This window comes from Stegostoma tigrinum, chromosome 7, assembly GCF_030684315.1.
Source record: "Stegostoma tigrinum isolate sSteTig4 chromosome 7, sSteTig4.hap1, whole genome shotgun sequence".
Lineage (NCBI taxonomy): Eukaryota > Metazoa > Chordata > Chondrichthyes > Orectolobiformes > Stegostomatidae > Stegostoma > Stegostoma tigrinum.
In genome coordinates this window covers 65,314,483-65,335,935 of record NC_081360.1, presented here as the reverse complement: position 1 = coordinate 65,335,935, position 21,453 = coordinate 65,314,483, and the positions used below count along the sequence as shown (strand labels likewise).

Here is a 21,453-nt window from a genome sequence, read left to right as displayed (position 1 = left end):
CTGGTCCATACAGCTCGGGGAGCTCGGAATTGCGATGCGGCGAGCGATCGACTTCCTCCGACAATAACAACAACTTCAGAGGCGACTTTCCAGCCTTCTCCATGCAGATCGAACTCTCAATAATACCCGTAATAGGCCTTCGAGGCTCTTTCAGTCAGTTGTTGCTACTTCAGATGTAGAGTTTGTTTTATACACTCGGGGCTCTGTTTGTAGCGTCTTACAGGATTAGCAGTTCAGATGTCACTCGTGCACCTCTGTTGGAAAAAGTGAACATGCGGGCAGAGAGGGTAAGCGCTCTTAATTATCAATCGCATCAACTGTCCGAACACACTGAAAGTGTTTCTGAAGTGTCTGTTTTATGGCAACACAACACATTGTGTTCAGTGATAATAGGAACTGCAGATGTTGGAGAATCCGAGATAACGAAGTGTAGAGCTGGATGAACACAGCAGGCCAAGCAGCATCTTAGGAGTAGGAAAGCTTTTGTGCTCCTAAGATGCTGCTCGGCCTGCTGTGTTCAACCAGCTCCACACACATCATGTTCAGGCGCTGATTCTTCTTTGGCCAAAGGTATCCTCAGGACAACATGCCTTTGCTGCTCTTAACGGAACCATCCGCTAGTAAACTTTACTACGGCATATATGTGAAACCACCAAAGTTGATTGGAGCAAAGCTCTTGATGACCTTATCATCATTCCATCCTTACTGATCCATGATTTAATGTGAATATCTGACGTACTTACTTAGAAATACCAGGACTTAATAGTTGCCTCATAATAATTGCACAAACAACATTATGTAGATAATTCGACTCACAAAAAGATCATTCAGCCCAATGCCTCGACGTGCTGATATTTAGGTAGAATACACTCTGCTATAATGATGTGATGGTCATTCCAGCCATACATTCCTTCACCTTGTTTTCATCTTGCCTAGCATCAAATGTTTCAGCCAGAAGGTGCACAAGACCACCTATTTGCAATTTCCACCTGTCATCATTTCTGTCTTCGCAGTGCCAGTGGAGATCAACATAATACATGGGTGTAAAGAGGTTCAATGCCATAAATATTATTTATTCAGTATATGTTTCTGCTTTAATATGGGAAGGTTGTGAATATAGTACTAAAAGAGAGAAGGATCTCGTAGTTGGTTGCTATTAAAGAAGGTGTTCTAAAACGATTTATGTTACTGAAAGTTGGTAGGATGGATTGCATCCTAAATTGCTGAAAGAAGCAAAAGTAGAAATATTCAAAGCATTGGTGCAGTCTTAAAAGGAAGGAAAGGAGTATTGTCCGCAGTTCTGGTCCCTGCAGTATGGGAAGTGTTTGCACGTTGGGGATACAGAGGAGATCCATTAGAATGTTGCCAAGGATACAGCAGTTTATCAATGAAGAGAGGTTGGATAAGCTCAGGTTATTTTCTATAGAGCAGAAAAGGCTGAGAGAGGGCTTGATTGAGGTGTGTAAGATTAGGAGAGGTTTGGCAGGATGGGTTGAAAGCAGCTGCTTCCCTCTAGTTAAAAGATCAAGAATAAGGGAGCATAATTTTAAAGTGAAAGGTGGTGGATTTAGAGGGAACTGAAAAAAAGAGTGTTTGGAAAGATTTCACCGTTGGTTGTAGTGGAGGGATGGATTGGAACTTAACCTGGGACAGGTTAGTAAAGATTTGAGTCTTGTTGAGGTTGAGACCAATTCTCCTTCAGTATGCTTCTACAAAGACATAAATTGAGGCTTGTACATTCTATTCCAAGAGCACAGAGGTGACATTGTCATCTGTGTACTGAAGTTCCGCAAGCAAGATCAGCGTTTGTATTTCAACCGGTTGATGTTCAGAAGTTTCCTATCCATCCTGAATATCTTCTATTTCTAAAAATATGATGGTCACGCTACTGGAAAGCTTGTTCTTGACAAGATGAAGAATGGTGACAATGAAGATAGAGCAAAAGATGGGGTAATGACACAATCCTACTTGACCTCTTGATGGGTTCTGTCATATTATAGTTAGTGCGGATATTGATCACATCTTATCATGGAAGAGATGGAAGATGTTGATGAATTTCTCTGGATGTCTGGCCTTTGACAGTGTCTTCTATAGTACTTCCAGACTGATCTGAGTCAAATACCTCGGTCAGATTGGTGAAGTTCATGAAGAGTAGTTGGTGTTGTTCTTGGCATTTCTCTTGAAGTTGCCGAGCAGTGAAAATCATGTTCATAGTTCCATGATTGACACCAAACTAGCTTTCAGGAAGGATTTCCTGTGAGATTTGAGGAAGGGATCAGTGAGGATTTGGGCAATGAGCTTTCCATCATTAAAGTCAATTGAGAAATCCTCCAAAACATGAGATAATTTCCCTACTTGAAGCCACCTCTTGTCAAAGGTGATGCAGAAGTTTAACCTCTCATTCAATCTGCAAATGCTGCCTTGAACACCTAAGGATGAGCTTCTTCAACGATCCATGCTGATCCCAAGTTTCTTGTGTACAAGGCAGTCATTCTTCTGATTCTTACATATGGCTCCTGTATTTGGACTATGTACCGACACAACCTCAAACCTTTTGAGAATTACCATTAACCCTGATTGAGATGGATTCTCAGATCAGCTGGAAAGATAGGCATTGTAACATCAGTGTCTTTGAAGCAGCCAATAGCACGAGCATCGAGACCATGATCATCCAAAACCAAGTCCACTGGGCCAGCTATATGCTTTAGATGCTTGACTTTAATTGCCAAAGCAAATCATCTTCACTGTTTCAAGGAAGATACTTGAACAAGTGAAGGACAAATGAAGCATTTCAAAAACTCCCTGAAGACTTCCCTCAATTAATGGAACAAAGATGTCATTATGTGAGAGACACCTTGATCAGGAGAAACCTTCCTTGAGGAAGCTTCTGTACAAAGAGACACTACTCTTGCTAATGGGTGTTCTCAAAAAATTAGTACAGAAAAGGAACCAAAGAAAGAAATACCAGCAATTTCAAGGCCAAGGACGAAATCCCAAGAATGACTGCCTTGTACACAAGAAACTTGGGATAAGCATGGATTGTTGAAGAAGCTCATCCTTAGGCATTTAAGGCAGCATTTGCAGATTGAATGAGAGTTTGAAGTTCTGCATCAACTTTGATGAGAGGTCGCTTCTCAAGTAGGGGAATTATCTCATTTTTTGGAGGATTTCTCCATTGATTTTAATGATGGGAAGCTCATTGCCCAAATCGTCACCGATCCTTTCTAAAGTTGATGGAGTTGTGGATAGTGCGGAAGGATGTTGCAGGTTATAGAGGGACGTAGATAAGCTGCAGAGCTGGGCTGAGAGGTGGAAAATGGAATTCAATGCTGAAAAGTGTGAGGTGATTCACTTTGGAAGGAGTAACAGGAATACAGAGTACTGGGCTAATGGTAAGATTCTTAGTAGTGTCGATGAGAAGAGAGATCTCAGTGTCCATGTGCATAGATCCCTGAAAGTTGCCACCCAGGTTGATAGGGTTGTTAAGAAGACGTGCTGTGTGTTAGGTTTTATTGGTAGAGGGTTTGAGTTTCGGAGCCATGAGGTCATGTTGCAGCTGTACAAAACTCTGGTGCGGCCGCACTTGAGTATTGTGTATAGTTCTGGTCGCCGCATTATAGGAAGGATGTGGAAGCTTTGGAAAGGGTGCAGAGGAGATTTACCAGGCTGTTGCCTGGTAAGGAGGGAAGGTCTTATGAGGAAAGGCTGAGGGACTTGAGGCTGTTTTCGTTAGAGAGAAGAAGGTTAAGAGGCAACTTAATAGAGACATACAAAATGATCAGATGATTAGATAGTGTGGACAATGAGAGCCTTTTTCCTCGGATGGTAACGACTAGCACGAGGGGACATAGCTTTAAATTGAGGGTGATAGATATAGGACAGAAGTCAAATTTTACTCAGAGTAGTAAGGGCGTGGAATGCCCTGCCTGCAAGAGTAGTAGACTTGCCAACTTTAAGGGCATTTAAATGGTCACTGGATAAACATATGGATGGTAATGGAATAGTGTAGGTTAAATGGGCTGCTCAACATCGAGGGCTGAAGGGCCTGTACTGCGCTGTAATGTTTTATGTTCCATGTTCTAAATGTGCAGTCAGATATCCAGCTGTATGATTGGGCTCATCAGCCCAGCAAGGGCTCATTAGGGCGGCACGGTGGCTCAGTGGTTAGCTCTGCAGCCTCACAGCACCAGTGATCCAGGTTCAGTTTCAGCCTTGGGTGACTGTCTGTGTGGAGTTTGCGCATTCTCCCCGTGTCTGCGTGGGTTTCCTCTGCGTGCTTTGGTTTCCTGCCACAGTCCAAAGATGTGCCGTCTAGGTGGACTAGCCGTGCTAAATTGGCCGTAGTGTTCAGGGGTGTGTGGGTTATAGAGGGATGGGTCTGGGTGGGATGCTTCAAGGGGCGGTGTGGACTTGTTGGGCCAAAGGGCCTGTTTCCACCCTGTAGGGATTCTGTGAGCCCATGATAGTGACATGAAATTTCCTAGTGGGCAGTCACACTCGTTAGCGAGGCATTTCTGATGACAAGTGGGATCTGGAATGCATTGCTTGGAAGGGTAGTTGAGGCGGGAAATCTCACAACCTTTAAAAAGTATTTGGATGAGCACTTTAAGTATAACATTCAAGGCTATGGGCCAAGTGCAGAAAAATGGGTCTAGTGTCGACTTGATGACAAAAGGGCCTCTTCTGTATAGTCTTATTCTATGGTATGATAAATATTGGGGCATAGGCCTGAGTGAGCAAAATAGCTTTTGGAATAAGAGTTTATTGTTGTGATTAATTGACATATGGTTGCTTATGTTAGTTTGTTCACTGGTCTATATTTTCTGCATTTATTTGCTTAAGCCAGCAGGTAGAGCAAGAGAGCTTAAGTCACTGAAAACTTACAGAAAATTCCAGAAAAATCCAGGTTCTGGCTGAGACCAACTGCGTGTAGTAATCCTGTAAGTGGTGAGTCATTTACAAAAACTGTGGATAAATCTGTTATAGGTATTTTCTAATCAACCTATTCAGAAATGTTCTTGCACACCTCTGGAGCACGTGGAACTTGATGCCATGCCTCCTGGCTCAGAGGTAGAGGCACTACCGCTGCACCATGAGTGCCCTGATAAATCTGTATGTAGTGATTGTAATGAGGTCAGACAGCTGGACCTCATAGAATATGAGTTTCTTGATTGGGATTATTAATCTGGTCCAGTCAGCGAGCCCTGACTGACATACAAAGGCTGAGTGTCAGAGATACTGACACGCTGGTGCCTGACTCTGAATGAGGTAGTACTATCGTCAAGAACTGATCATGTATAAATAAGGGGTGACTTGGTGATGGGATATCAGCCTCTGTAAAGTTTTTTCACTGTTGCAGATTTCACCAGTGTCATCTCTGCATGCCTTTGAGTTAAATCAGATATTCAATTTCTAAAGCAAAAAAAGCAAACCAGCAAATACATAATATTCACATTGCACCCTTTGGATGTATTTAGATGAAAAGGCAGTGGCAGATAAGCAAGAGGTATGGCCCCAGCTAAAGATTGTACAATACTCATCTTCCTATTTTGTTGTTCCATGCCAATTTTCTTCACAAAGCATATTGACATAGCAGTGACAACAAATAATGAAGATGTCTTTGCCAAGATTTAAAACATTTTTCTGCATGTAAAATGAGAGATCATGGATCCGTTGTCCATTATACAGCCTACCTGTTTTATTTCTTTGGAAGTATTTCATTATTCTGACTGGTTCTCTCTTCAAACTTGATCAAATAACCATTGTTTTTCATAAGCCCTGATTGAACAATTAGGGAATCTCAGTTTTGAATCCTGTGGTAACACAATCAACAATTAAGGTATGCACCGACTACCCTGCAGACTGATATTACTGATAATACATTTTAAACTTATTATTTCCTTTTTATTGTTACAGTTAGTTAATGGCAAGAGTCCCATCTCATGTCAACCACCCTATTCTGTTCTGCCACTCAGGTTATTTTGACCTTGCAGAATTGGCACTCCAGCTCTTTTGGTATTCAGGGCACAATAGGCAAGCCTAAGCGAATATAGATGGCATCATCTGTCAAAGTGCTGTTCAAAACTTCATATACATGCCTGCACATGCTTTTTGAGGAAGATGGAAGTACATGGTGTTTGTGAGACCTACCTTATAGTTTATTTCTGATGGTTCATTGTCAGTTGACCTAAATAGTTTTGACTCCTACAAGTACAAAGCTTGTTTATTCAAAACATAAATTTATCTTTTCTCTTTTCAGATGCCCAAAAGAAATGATGTATATTTTCAATATTTCACTTTTCTGTTTATCAGTGGGCAAGGATAGATTGCCGTGAAGCGCATTCAGTGGACAGGTTATTGACTCTGACTGAGATCGGTGCGTGCAAAATGAAATTTCATGCCAGTGAATTCTGGAATATTTTTATAGAACTGTCATGTGGCCATGGAGTTAAAATTGTAACATTCCAGGAACAGACCAAAACTGTGAGTGGTTCTTGATGTGAAGTATGCAATTATGTCAGGGATCAGTAACTACAGACAAAATATTTTGTGCCACACTTGCAACTGAATTTCTTGAATGCATTCTGTAAAACTTGCTATAACCAGTATAAGAGAAACTAATAGAAACATGTAAGGCCTAAACATCTGCATTACTGATGAGATGTACTCACTTGTGCATAGACCCATTAAGTTCAGGCCAGATGATTCCTGTCAAATGCATAAACATGCATGACAATATTTTGTTGAGAAGGCGGGAGAACCATTTCAAATTAACCCAGCAAAATGGTCTGGAAATTTACTTAGATTCTTCTTTGACCACCATTGTTTTTGTCTGCCTTTTGGGCTCAAAGTCTTCTATGTGGGCACCATATATGCAGAGCAAATGCTATGCAAAGCCCAAGGTGGCATATTGTACAAATGACCTTGAGAAATTAGACCAGAAGATATAGGAGCAGAAATAGTCATTCAGCCTATTGAGTCTGCTCTGCCATGGCTGATAATTGTCTCAAAGGATTTGAGGGGAAGATATAAAAGCACATCGAGGAAAGCCAAGAAGGAATTCAGACAAGTCTGAGGAAGGCAAGCAATGTACTCTATTGGCCAAATGTGAGCAAGAAAATCAAAAACATCAGCCAGTACAATGTTTCTATTGCATACGAAGCTAAGTAAAGTAGAGAATCACTGAGGACACATGACATTCTGGACAAAGCATGGACGAAGCTGGGCATAGATGTTTTCACACTTGCAGAAACTGATTTTCTTGTCTCAGTAGATTACTATTCTGACTCATGGGAGCTGAACCAGTTGTCCTCAATGACTACTGCTCAGATTGTCAAATTCTTATAAGCACACTTCAGCTATTATGGCATTTCTGACACTATCGTGAGCAACAATGACTCTCTGTTCACAAGTAAATTATTTTGATTTGATTTGCCTTGTTTTTATTATTATTATCATCATATACCTAGGTAAAGTGAAAGGTTTTGTTTTGCATGCAGTACAGGCAGATATGCCATACAAAGTGCATAGAGTAATGGAGCAGAGCAAAGAATACAATATTACCCCTGCAGAGAAGGTGCACAGAGTGAGATCAACATTACGTTTAAAATGTGAGAGGTCTATTCTGAAATCTTATACCAGCAGTGAAGAAGCTGTCCTTGAACTATTCAATCGCATAATCAAACATTTATGTCTTCCGCTGCAAGGAAGAGGAGGGAAGAGAGTATAGCCATGGTGGGAGGGGTTTTTGATGTTGTTGGTTGCTTTCTCAAGACAGTGGGAAGTTCAGATGAAGACAATGGATGGAAGGCTGGTTTGCATGATGGACTAGGCTGTGTTTACGACTCTCTGCAGTTTCTTGCCTCTTAGGAAGGACAATTGCCAAACTTTGCTGTGGAGCATCCAGATAGAATTTTTTCTATGATGCATCTATTTAAGTGCTTCATAAAATGTCAACACCACATCATCTCCATGCTGTCCCTAGTTGAGGTGACAGTAAAAAATGATGAGTGACATGGAGGGGTATTTGAAGATAGTGATGTTACCATGTATCTGCTGCCCTTGTCCTCCTAGATGGAAGTGGTCATGGGTTTGCAAGGTGCTGTCTCAGGATCTTTGGTGAATTTCTGCAGTGCACCTTGTAGATAGTACGCACTGCTGCTTCTCAGCGTTGATGGTGGATGGAGTGGATACTTGTGGATGTAGTGCCAATCAAGTGAGCTGCTTTATGGGATGGTGTCAAGCTTCTTAAGCTTCTTGTTGCAGCTGCATCCACCCAGGCAAGTGGGGAGTATTCCAGTACATTCCTTACTTGTGCCTTTGTAGGGTAGACAGGCTTTGAGGAGTCTGGAGGTGAGTTATTTGCCACAGTATTCCTAGCTTCTGGCGTGCTCTTGTAGCCACTCTATGTGGCGAGCCCAGTTGAGTCTCTGGTCAATGATAACACCCAGGATGTTGATAGCGAGGGATTCAGTAATGGTAACACCATTGATTGTCAAGGGGCGGTGGTTAGATTGTCTGTTGCTGGTGATGGTCATAGCCTGGCATTTGTATGCCAAGAAAGTTACTTGCCAGTTGTCAGCCCAAGCCTGGATACAGTCCAGATCTTGTTGCATTTGAACATTGTCTGCTTCTGTGTCTGAGAAGTCATGAGTAGCACTGAATGTTGTGTAATCATTGGCAAACATCGCCACTTCTGACCTTATGATGGGGTGAAGGTCATTGATGAAGCAGCTGAAGATGGTTGGGTTGAGGACTCTACCCTGAGCAACTCCTGCAGAGTTATCCTGGAGCTGAGATGATTGATCTCCAACGACCATGACCATCTTCCAATGTGTCAGGTATGACTCCAACCACCGGAGAGTTTGCTTCTGAGACCCATTGATTCCAGTTTTGCTCAGGCTCCTTGATGCCACACTTGGTCACATGAGCCATAATATCAAGTGCTGTCACTCTCATCTCATCTCTGGAATTCAGCTCTTTTTTCCTGATTTGAACCAAGGCTGTAATGAGCTCAGGAGCTGAGTGACCCTGGTGGAACCCAAACTGGACATCACTGAGCAGGTTATTGCTGAACGGGTGCGGCTTGGTAGCACTGTTGATTACACCTTCAATCAGTTTACCGATGATTGACAATAGACTGATGGGGCAGTAATTGGCCAGGTTGGATTTGTCCTGCTTTTTATATATAGGATATACTTGGGCAATTTTCCACATTGTTGGCTAGATATCAGTGTTGTAACTGTACTGGAGCAGCTTGGCTATGGGAGTGGCAAGTTCTGGAGCACAAGTCTTCAGTACTGTTGCTGGAATGTTGTCAGGACCTATCGCCTTTGCAGTATCTGGTTGCTCCAACCGTTTCTTGATATCATGTAGAGTGAATCGAATTGGCTGAAGACTGGTATCTGTGATGCTGGGGACCACTGGAGGAGGCCGAGATGGATCATCCATTCTGTGCTTCTGGCTGAAGATTGCTGCGAGAGCTTCTGCCTTATCTTTTGCACTGATGTGCTGGGCTCTTCGATCATTGAGGTTTAGGATATTTGTGAAGTCTCCTCCTCCAACATGCCCGACTGGTAGTACTGCTGAGCTTAGATCTGATCTGTTGGTTGTGGGATCACTTAGCTCTGTCTATCACTTGCTACTTATGCTGTTTGGCATGCAAGTAGTCCTGTTTGGTGGCTTCGTATGATTGACGCCTCATCTTCGGTTAACCTGGTGCTGCTCCTGACATGCCCTCCTGCACCCTCCATTGAATCAGGATTGATTCTCCTGGCATGATAGTAATGGTTGAGTCGGGGATATGCTGGGCCATGAGGTTACAGATTGTGCCGGAATACAGTTCTGCTGCTGTTGATGGCCCACAGTGCCTCATGGATGCCCAGTCTTTAGTTGCTAGATCTGTGCAAAGTCTGTCCCATTTAGCACGATGATAGTGCCACACAACACATTGGAGGTTATCCTCAATGTGAAGGTGGGACTTCGTCTTCACAAAGACTGTGCGGTGGTTGCTCTTACCAACACTGTCATAGACAGACATATCTGCAGCTGGCAGATTAGTGTGGATGAGGTCAAGTATGTTTTTCCCTCTTGTTGGTTGCCTCACCACCTATCACAGACCCAGTCTAGCAGTTATGTCCATTTAGGACCTGACCAGCTTGACCAGTAGCACTGCTGCCAAGCCACTCTTGGTGGTGAACATTGAAATCCCCCACCCAAAGTACATTTTGTGCCTAGCCATCCTCAATGCTTCCTCTAAGTGTTGTTCAACAAAGAATACAGATTCATTGTTGGAGGGAGGACAGTGTGTGGTAATCAGCAGGAGGTTTCCTTGCCCATGTTTAACCTGAAGCCATGAGACTTCATGGAGTCCAGAATCAATATTGAAAACTCTCAGAGCAACTCCCTCCCGACTGTATACCAATGTGCCGCTACCTCTGCTGGGTCTGTCCTGTCAGTGGGACAGGACATATCAGGGATGGTGATGGTGGTGTCCTGGATATTGTCTGTAAGTTGTGATTCCATGAGTACGACTATGTCAGGCTATTGCTTGACTAGTCTGTGAGACAGCTCTCCCAATTCTGGCACTCACCCCCAGATGATGATGACTTTGCAGGTTCGACAGACCCATTTCTGCCATTGTCTTTTCTGGTGCCTAGGTCAATGCCAGGTGATCCATCAGGTTTCATTTGTCTGAGACTTTGTAGTGATTGGTACAACTGAGTGGCTTGCTGGGCTATTTCCGAGGGCAAATGAGAGTCAACCACATTGCTGTGGGTCTGGGGTCACATGTAGGCGAGACTGGATGAGGATGGCAGATTTCCTTCCCTGAAGGACATTAGTGAATCAGATCGGTTTTTCCTGACAATTGACAATGATTTCACGGTGATCAGTAGCTTCTTAATTTCTGCTCTTCTTTTTATTGATTTCAAATTCCACCATCTGCTGTGGGGGGATTTGAACTGGGGAAATCCCAGAACATTAATTGAGTTTCTGGATTAATAGTCTAGCGATAATACCACTAGGCTATTGCCTTCCCCAACGGAGATGTGGACAAGTCAATCCTCAAGCAGAGAAACACACCTACTGAAGGCATAAAAAGTAGTCCAGTACAATGACTAATGTCGTGCAGCACATAAACTGTTCTTCAGATCGCAAAGAAGCTTTTGAAGGAAGTAGTAATAACAGACGTAATTTAAAAATATCAAGATGAAGCAGCCAAAGCCAAATTTCATTTTGACAAAACTGCTAAACCATTTCCAAAGTTGAGTAATGGACAGAAATGTAAAAACATTTAATGTTCTGAACAGAGATGAGCCCAAGTGGTAGCTTGAGATTAGCATGGAGCAATTATAATCTTGATTATACTCAGTTGCAGTGAACAACCAGATATACTATCTGAAACCATTGGCACATTTGCCCAACTGAAAAAGCTGTTCCTCAACTAAATGCTGGTCAAGAAGGGGTAAACACATCAATAACACAAAACACACATCAAACGCCAGACCCAGAGGTCTTACCAAGCCAACAGCAGACACAGAACAACAACAGTGACTACAGCAACAAGTTTCACAGCACTGGTGAAACATCTCCCAGATGATTGCAAATGACAACATTACACATGTGTACCATTAAGAGACCAGCATGATTTAAGGATTGTGTGTGCAATGCATATACAGACACTGATGGAAATAATGAACTGTTAAGATGTGAAAACAGTAGTGTGTATAGCTGGTAACTCAGGCAACCAAAAATATAAGTACAGCATACCAGTTTTTCTTTCTTTTGATTTTTCATTATTTGTCTGAATTTAAATGCAAATGTGTACAATGTTTGTTATAATCTGCTGTATTCACGTGGCCTCTACTATAAAGCACACAATCGATACGCAGACATCTTAAGCTTCACTTCAAAAAATCCTTGTGTTGAACACCCTGTTGCGTGGTACACTTGAAACAGTCACAAATGAACCTTTTTTCTCTTTCCAGCTCCATGTCAAAATTTTACTTAACCTGTTTATACTTAATCACTTTCTTGGATGCATCTGTACCACGGCACCAAAAAAACCTAAGAGGAAAAGCTATTTCCTGAAGTTTGGGACAATCTACTATCACTGAGGAATTCAAAAATGCATTTGGCCTCTCAGTAAGACCTAGAGTCAGATACCCTAGGCATCTGAAGATCACAGTCAAATAAGCTGCAAAATCAGTTATAACTGCAACTCTTTCCTTCTGAAGAAAGACTAAATGATGTCTAATTTATAAAGTTTCGTTCAATATCGAGTATCTTTGATGGTCATCTGCAATGAATTAAACATAAAAAGAGTTACAAAATGCATTTGTTATATTTTGGTAAAGATTTGATAACAATGAGCAAAACATTGTTTGTCTTTGCATTAAGCATTCAAAAGCGGCTAAAAGTTGACATAAATATGAACAGGTTTGTACCAGTTAGTAGTAACTTTATAAATCAGTCACCTTTAAAAAAGTGAACAATTACGCATAATTAATAATTAATGTTGATAGAAATGAGAATTGGTTTTATTCCAATGATAGTTATTGCATCCACTAAAACAAATTCTCTCATACACTGAAAAAAAAATCAGTTTAATTCACGTAAGTTTTGCAAGCTGTGCTGTTTCACTCAAATCACATTGAAGACAAAATTTATTGTCAAATTTGAAAGTAGGCATTGATTGTATTGTGGGTCTACAATGGAGAAATAAAGTAATCTTGGATTAACTTGAAGGAGTGGTCTGGTAGTTCTTTGAGAGCTTAAAGGTTTGAAGTATTTCATTTTGACGAGGTGAGGATGGTGAATTGGATCCTTTTTTGACCTCCTCTGTTGGTCTCAAACTTTTTGTTTAAGCATATGGCTATAGTCACAATTCAATTAAAACATAGTACGGTCAAAAAGAATGAACTAATTATGAGACTTACTTCAGTGAAAGAAAGAGGAATTATGTTACTCACTAACTCAGAGAAAACTTATAAAACACACCAAACACAAACACACACAGATATAAAGTTTTCAAAAGAACATCATGTCTACTATAGTTGGAAGATAAAGAATATGTAATTCATAAACTTCTTAAATAGTCCTCGAGTTGGTATAGTTCGCTTGAGACAATATTTGTTTTGTAGAGGGAATACGAAAATTTGTAGAATCCTTGAGTTCTTAATGAGCGGATGTTTCTCCAATTTGTTCTATCACCAGTGTTTGAAATACTGACATAGAAACAGGGAGAGAAAGAGAGAGAAACTTCCAATCTTTGTCATTATCAATCCATGTTCTCGCTTTTTCCTGCTCAAAAGCACCTGGAGGTGACTTAATTGCACGATGTCACACTTCAAGCAAGGTGTCAATCAAAAATATGAGTAACAGGCTGCTCCATGTCTGTAGTGTAGTTATTTTCAGTAAAATGTTAATATCTGCTGAAGCTGGCTTTGTTTATCTACATTGATTTCATGAACTTGGCTCTGCCTGCTCAGATGACCAAGGAACCACCTTAAGAATATTTTGTCTCCTCTTTCTAAAAATCCAGTTTGATTCATGGAAGATCTTGGAAATTAAAACCAGAAATTGAAAAAAGATAGTCCACTTTATACCATTACCATGATTCTTTACCAAATATGGAGTCACTCTGACATACCAACCTCATTTAAGACAGGTAAACTGATATTTGCTTATCGCTATGATGCAGTGACCCTAAACTAATGATCACAGTTGTGTGCGCCACAAAGGCACACACACTGAACGAAAGCCTTTATATTTTAGCTTCCTTGCTATTATGTAAGTTAAAATCAAATTTATTACAATAAATAATTATCATAAGAGTCAATAATCAAATCTGTATTGCCTATCTTATTTTAACAACTTTGTAATTGCTTTCTTTTGCACAGGTTGACCTCCAACTTCAACTGAAACAAAGTTGAGAGACTACCAAATTCAAATGCATTTATTTCATCAGTGGTGCTTTCAAGCAGCAAAACAAGAATGTCTGCAGTCTACCTTAATAACATGTCTGAAATCTCTGTTACTCAACTTTCTCCTATTCAATTTTTATAAAATTTCCTGTTAATGAGCAGTGTATTTAAGGTGGAGAGAGGAAGCCTAGACGACAGTCTCCTCCCATAGCTGTCAGACTCCTATCCATTTCTAGTACTGGCTGGTACCCTTCTTGGTGCTGTCAAATTCCATACCCCTCTGCACTTCTATTAAGATGCTAACCCATCTGAGTATCCCAGACTGGACCCTCATCCCAGTATTGTAACATCAGAAGTGTTGGCCTTCATCTGTCTGCAGCTATGAGCCAACCTTGTGGAGCAGTCTGAGCTCAATGGCCTTGCATTATATTGCAGTGCTTGTTATGAACAGTTTATGAGAAAATGGGTATGACACTCTTGCATATAATTATATATTTAGAATCATCTGGTTACCTTAAAACTGGATTTCCAGGAAGAATAGGATGCAGCTTTGGATGCCTTGTTCCTGAAAGTATTGAAAAACTTGGTCCTTTTGAGCAGAACCCTGTGGTGAATAGTACAAACGCAAATATTCATTGAATGGCCATAGCAGAAAAGTTGAAACAATTTTGACAGTAATCGAATCTGAGCAGAAGGTGAGGAAGAAACGTATTCCTTTCTGGAAGACTGCCATTGTGAGTCTACTCAAATGTAGGAATGAAGGAACAGGAGTGGTTCATTCAGCCCGTTCGAGTTTACCCCTCCATTCAACATGATAATGGCTAAGCAAATAGTTCAATGCCTTTTAGCCATTCCATCCCCATAACTCTGAATGCCATTTGTAATCAGAAATCTATCACTTTTTACCTTAAATATACTCAACAAATGAGTTTCCTCAGCCATCTGTGCCTAACATTATAATGTTACCATTTTTTCTGTCTTAACTGTAATTTGCTGGAAGTAAAGTGGATCATCAGAGAAGCAGAATGTACAGTATTCAAAGAGTTGTACACCTACACACATTACATGTATAATAATGCAATATTTTAGAACTTCGGTCAGGATTTCTGGCATGCTAATGTGTTTGACTTGTGGACCATGTACTATGGTAAACAACCAGCATTAATCTTGAAAAATTGTCTTCAGTTCACGTATTCACAGACTCACAGAAGATGGCTGAAAGCTAGTGTTCTCTTTTGCTCATGGTTGAGGCAAGTTCTTTTCTTGCCCACCTGTTCTATGTCAATAGTGTTTTGAAGGACAACTTTGTCTAAGGCACATCCAGTTACAACCATGTTGGATCCCTACATACTGGAAATGTCAGCCAGGCATGGTATGGAGAAATGCAGCTGATGGTAAGTGTATTTAGGATAGTTCTTGTAACGCTACAATGCTGTAAATATGCCAGCAGTAGAGTGTTACCTAAAAATATTTTAGAGTCAAACAGGCCCTCCGCCTACCACATCTATGCCAGCTAAAAAACACCAAAGTATTTTAATCCCATTAGTCTGTACTTGGTCCACAAATCTACTCTGCCTAGGCAATTTGAGTGTTCATCCAGATGCTTCTTAAATGTTATGAGGTCTGTCAACCCCTCAGGCAGCACCCTCTGGGTAAAACCACTTAATCTTCACCTTAAAATTTTGCCCTTTGATCTTAGACATGTTTGTTGTTGAAAAAGGATTCTCACAATCCACTCTATATCTCATATTTTTGTATACCTCAATCACATCCTGCCTCAGCCTCATCTGCTCCAAGAAAAACAAACCCAGTCTCTCCTCATAATTGAGACTTTTCATCCTGGGCAACATCCTGGCAAATTTCCTCTGCATCCTCTCCAGTGCAATCACATCCTTCCAGTAGTGGTGACAAAAACTACACGCAGTATTCCATTTGTGGCCTAATCAATGTTTTATAATGTATCACGACTTCCTTGCTCCTATATTCTACATCCAGCTAATAAAGGCAAGCATACTATGTGCCTTCTTCACTGCCCTGTCTACCTGTCTACCTTCAGGGATGATTCTAATTCTATCTATGGACTTGTACACCAAGGTCTCTTTGTTCCTTAGTAGTGCCAAGGAACCTACCATTCATTGTGTGTACATTTTCCTCATTAGACCTCCCGAAATGCATTACCACACATTATTGTGATTAAATTCCGTCTGCCAGTGCTCTATCCATTTTACCAGCTGATCAATATCCGACGCTGAGACCATCCTCCTCGATATCAACAACATTACCAATTTTCCTGTCATCTGCAAAGTTACTACTAATGCTTTCTACATTCACATCCAAGTTGTCAATGTATATAACAGATAGCAAGGGTCCCAACAGCAATCCTTGCGGTACATCATTAGTTACTGACTTCCAATCACAAAGCATCCATCCACCATCACCCTTTGTCTACTATTAGAAAGCCAATTTTAGATCCTGTTTGCCAACTTGCCTTGGATCCCATGGGCTCTTGCTTTTTTGACCAGCATGCCATGTGGCACCTTGTCAAAGGCCCTATCGAAACCCATGTTAACTAAAGGAATTATACTAGCCTTATCAATATATTTAGTCACCTTTTCAAAAAAAAATTCAATTGAGTTAGACAAAAATCTCCCTCTAACAAATCCATGCTGATTATCCCTGATCAACTCCCGCCTTTCCAAATATTGATTAATCCTGCCGCTCAGAATTTTTTCCATTCATTTCCCGACCACCAACATCAAACTTACTCGTACATAATTTCCTGGCCTATCGCTGCTGCCCTTCTTAAACAAAGAAATCAAATTAGCTATCTTACAGTCATCTGGCTCTTCACCTGTGGTCAGCAAAATACTAAATACTTCTGCCAGGGCCCCAGCAATCTTGCCCCTTACCTCCGATAGCAACCTGGCATACATGTCGTCAGGCCTTGAGGATTTATGCATGTTTATTTACACTAAAACATCAAATACCTCCTCCTTATTAATCTTAACATGTTCTGGAACCTTGCCATCCCAAGTGAAATCCCTGGCTATGATACCTTTCTCTTTGAATTCAGGTGAGAACTGCTCATTTAAGCCTCACCCATGTCCACTGGCACCATGTACAGGTTGCCATTTGGTCTCTAGTAGGCTGTACTCTTTCCCTGGTAAACCTCCTACTCCTAATAAAATGCCTTGGAGTTTTCCTTGATCCCATCTGCCAAGGATATTTTTTGGCTCCTCTTTACTCTCTTAATTTATTTTTTTAAGCAAGGTCTTACATTCTCTACACCTCTGAAAAGCTTCCCTGATGTTTAATGCACTGTACCTGACTATGCTTCCTGTTTTTTTTCTTTGTCAAGCTGTTGATACCCCATGACATCCAGGGTTCCCTGAACTTGCTTCCCCTACCTTTCACTCTTAGCAGAACACACTGGCCCTGAATTCTCACTTTCCAACTTTTAAAAGGCTCCCACATTCCAAATATAGACTTACCTGCAAGTAACTGCTCCCAGTCTGTTTTCTAGATCCTGTCTTACAGTACTGAAATTGGCCTTCCTGCAATATAGATAATTAACATCTGCTGTATTTTTATTCCTTTCCTTGGAGACTTTGAAACTTACAGATTTATTCCCAAATTGCTCACCCACTGAAACTTTAGCTACTTGACTGGCTTCATTCCCTCAGATTAGGTGTAGCATTGCCCCATCTCGAGTACGACTATCTATGTATTGAGCCAAAAAGCTCTCCTGGATGCATTTTAAAAATTTCACCACTCTAAACCTTTCACAATAAGGCAATCCCAAGTAATGTTAGCAAAATTGAAATCCCCTACAATTATATTCCTGTTTCTCTCACATTTTTCTATGATTTGCCCACATAATTGTCCCTCTATGCCCTTATGGTGTTGGGAGGCTTGTCGTATAATTCCAGGAAAGCAATCACTCATTCTTTATTTCTGAGCTCTACCCAGATGGCCACGTTTGAACAGCCTTCCAAGACATCCTCCCTTATTACTGTGATAATGGTTTCCTTTATCAATGATGCAACGCCTCCACCTCTCCTTTCCCCCAACCCCCACCATCGCGCCTGAAACTCCCAACGCCTGGAACATTGAGCTCCCAACTCTGTCCTTCCTTTAACTTTCGTAAGACAAATTTCATTTGATGGGTTAACGTGAAAGTACCTTTTCCTTGGTTTTACACATTAGTGATAATGAATTAATATTTGATCTACATTGATTTTAGTTTGCTCGTTATGGTAAAGTGTTAAAAATGAAATCTTCTTTAATCCTACCTTTTGATTATTGGGAAATTAATTTTTCTTAAACAAAATCAATCTGTACGGGGTTCATAACACTCGTTACATTTTATAACTTCATTCATTATTGAGATCAGGGTGTGGCTGGTTAGGCAGTATTTATTATCCATCCCTAATTGCCCAGAAGGCAGTTAAGAGTCAACCACATTGCTATGGTTCTGGAGTCACAGTAGACCAGACCAGGTAAGGATGGCAGTTTCCTTCCTCAAAGGATATTGTGAAATAGATGTTTTTTTCCAACAATTGACAATGGATTCATGGTCATCATTAGATTCTGAATTCCAGATATTTTATTGTAGTCAAATTCCACTATCTGCCATGGCAGGATTTGAACTGAGGTCCCCAGAACATTAGCTGGCTCTCTGGATTAACAGTCCAGCAATAATACCACTAGGCCATTGCCTCCGCATGAATCACATTTGCCCATTTAATCTTTGAGGAATATTAGAGGTATAATAACATAAACTAACATTGTAACAGCAATCTAAATGCAGTGCTTAAGAACTTAAAACCAAAATAACCACTAAAAGTCTGTGGTAGTGCAGATATAGTTTTAGTTTGGGGACAGCATGAAGTAGATTACAAAATTTTGTTTTTCATGTGACAAATCAGCTCAAGACAATTATTAGATAATTTGCATTTTACAAGGAGGACACAATGTAATTTTAAATTGGAATTTGCTTGAGAACACAGTGTGATCCTACAATGGGCTATGTAAGTGCTCTGAGGAACTAGGTTTCAGATTCAAGGTAGCAGGTTTTTCAGCAGCTAATCCATAATAGAGTAGATAAACCATGCCATAAAGCTGCCTTTTTGCAAGCAGCAGACCCAACTCCTCTGATTTTCTCTCACATCAAGCTAAAAAGCCTGCTGATACTTCATCTTTCCACCTTCCTCCCCATCTCACTACCCTTCCCAAAGCTGACCTTGCGGACACTGTTAGCAAATTAGTTATCGCCATATATCTCAAATCTCTCTCCAGAATGTCCATTCACTTGAGAATTAAGGTCTGTACATCTATAAGCTTATTGTGATCAATTTGTATTGACAGCATCCTCCATCGTGAAATCTCCGCTCCCAAGCTATATCTTGCAATACTGTTTTCACCCAAACTGCAAAAGTGACGTCAAGGTTCTTATTTGAAATCACAGCATGTTCTTACCCCTATGTTTCTGAAATTATTTTCTCCTGTGGGACTCTCACCTTGTTCCACTTTTTTGCCAATCACTTAAAAAATTTTTCCTTCAGTGTCCACACTAGTATTGGGATAACTAATGTTGCACAATTACTTTGGTGATTTTAGCCATCTTCTCACTGACTGCGCCCTCTTGAACGTGAGTTCTCTGGCCTCTTTGTAAAGTCCCCTTCACTAGTAACTCCCTTACCCATATACATGGCTACCAACTCTCAACTTTGCCATTTCATGTGGCCTCCTTTCTCCTATTGTGTCAATATGGATAAAGTCAGCTCAATCCCTTCCATTTATTTCTTTCTACCCTCTTCCAACTCCATTTCCTTCTCTCCCCACCCCAGAAGAAAAACAAACTCCCTAATTAATTTACGATTGCATTTTCAAATTCCCAATTATCTATGTAATTTGCTGTTTATTTACAACAACAAAGAGTACACCAATCAGTCTCCCCAGTCACACCCTTGCCTCTCCTTTGTGTCCATGTTAAATGCTTCACCACCTCTAACCTGGTTATTCCCCCAGAATGCCTCTCAATTTTGTTCCCTTAGTCCAAGGTTTGCAGACAAAATATTTAGCTAGATTTGGTTGTGCTATATGAAGCACATCCAGCCCTGTTTACCTTCTACAAAGCTTCTCATATTTCAGCACGAATGCTGAAATACAAAGACAACATCTCGGGCTTCTCTTCTCCAATATAAAATCCACTTCCCCTCTCCCCAACCCAATCGAACGCCAAACCCACTCACTACCTCTGAATGTATCTATGGAGCAAGTAAAAAATTCTGCCAAGAGGGTGAGAAATAAATAGCAAGTACATTAATTAAATGATTTACCTACAATAAAAACAGAGACACAAAGTACTATACTGAAAAGGCTAAGGAATAAATGTAAAACCATCATGAGGTAAATGCAGGGAAATGTAACAATGCTAACAAAATCAGAGGAAGTGGTGACATAATGGTAATGGCACTGGACTACTAATCCAGAAACCCAGGTGAATGTTCTGGAAACATGGTTTTGAATCCGCCAGAGCAATTGGTGCAATTTGATTCATTAAAAGTCTGGACTTGTTTTAAAGCTAGCCTAATGGTGACCATATAGTCATTGTGAATCGAGGAAAAAAAAAGCCATCTAGATCACTAGTGCTCTTCAGAGAATTAAATCTTCCATAGTGCTGCCATTGTGATGCAACTCTTCATTAACTTATTAAAATCAAAACTCATCTCTAATCTCTGGATAAGGCAATGAAAGTTATTCAGTAGGTGTTTAGATGAAAACATAGGTAACACTTATAGAAAATTCAAGCATAAAAATTGAAACTCAAAGAAACGTATTAATTTTTTGACCTTTTAAATTAGATAAGAAAAAAATTTACTGCTAGAGCATACTTCATGGATATATTCGTGCAATTATGATTTTGATTATTAGTATACTTTACAGTTAGATTGCTACATAACAACTCAAAGTGGAATGAAACAAAGAACTAGATGTCATGAAGATCTGAAACAAAAACATAAATTGCTGAAGAAACTCAGCAGATCTGGTAGCATATGTGATGAGAAAGCAGAGCTAACATTTGAAGTCCAGTGACCCTTCAGTTCTGAAGAAGAGTCATTGGACTGAAAACACTAATTCTCCTTTCTCTCCACACATGCTACCAGATATGCTGAGTTACTTCAGCAACTTCTCTGTTTTATTTCAAATGGAAGTTTAAACTATATAAGGTTGATGATTACCATTGCATCAAAGAACTTTCCAATGGTAGCAAAATGATAGCGTAGTTAACATTACAGAGATGATTGTGAACCAGGAAATCATAGATGATTTATGAAAGAAAACATATTTTAATGAACTAAGATTTGGCAAAGCAAACACAAAATACAAAATTAAAAAGCAGGCCTATTGTCTCTTGTTACAAGATTCAATTAAAAGATTGTCCCTGTTCTCCTAAAATGTAGGCAAGAGAAATTGGACTGCTGGGAGCAGCCCTGAAGACATTGCTAAATGACATTAACTATGC

At 40.4% G+C, this 21,453-nt stretch overlaps 1 long non-coding RNA gene across 2 annotated transcripts; it reads left to right on the top strand.

The window, feature by feature from the left end:
• Positions 1 to 54: 54 nt before the first annotated feature.
• On the top strand, positions 55 to 12,712 carry LOC125454075 (uncharacterized). Of its 2 annotated transcripts, none has more exons than XR_007247924.1 (4): positions 55 to 287; positions 4,847 to 4,940; positions 6,260 to 6,376; positions 11,988 to 12,712. It is a non-coding gene; the product is annotated as an uncharacterized LOC125454075 (long non-coding RNA). The 2 variants fall into 2 exon arrangements; XR_009445955.1 differs by having other exon boundaries at positions 4,847 to 4,947.
• The last annotated feature ends 8,741 nt before the right edge of the window (positions 12,713 to 21,453 follow it).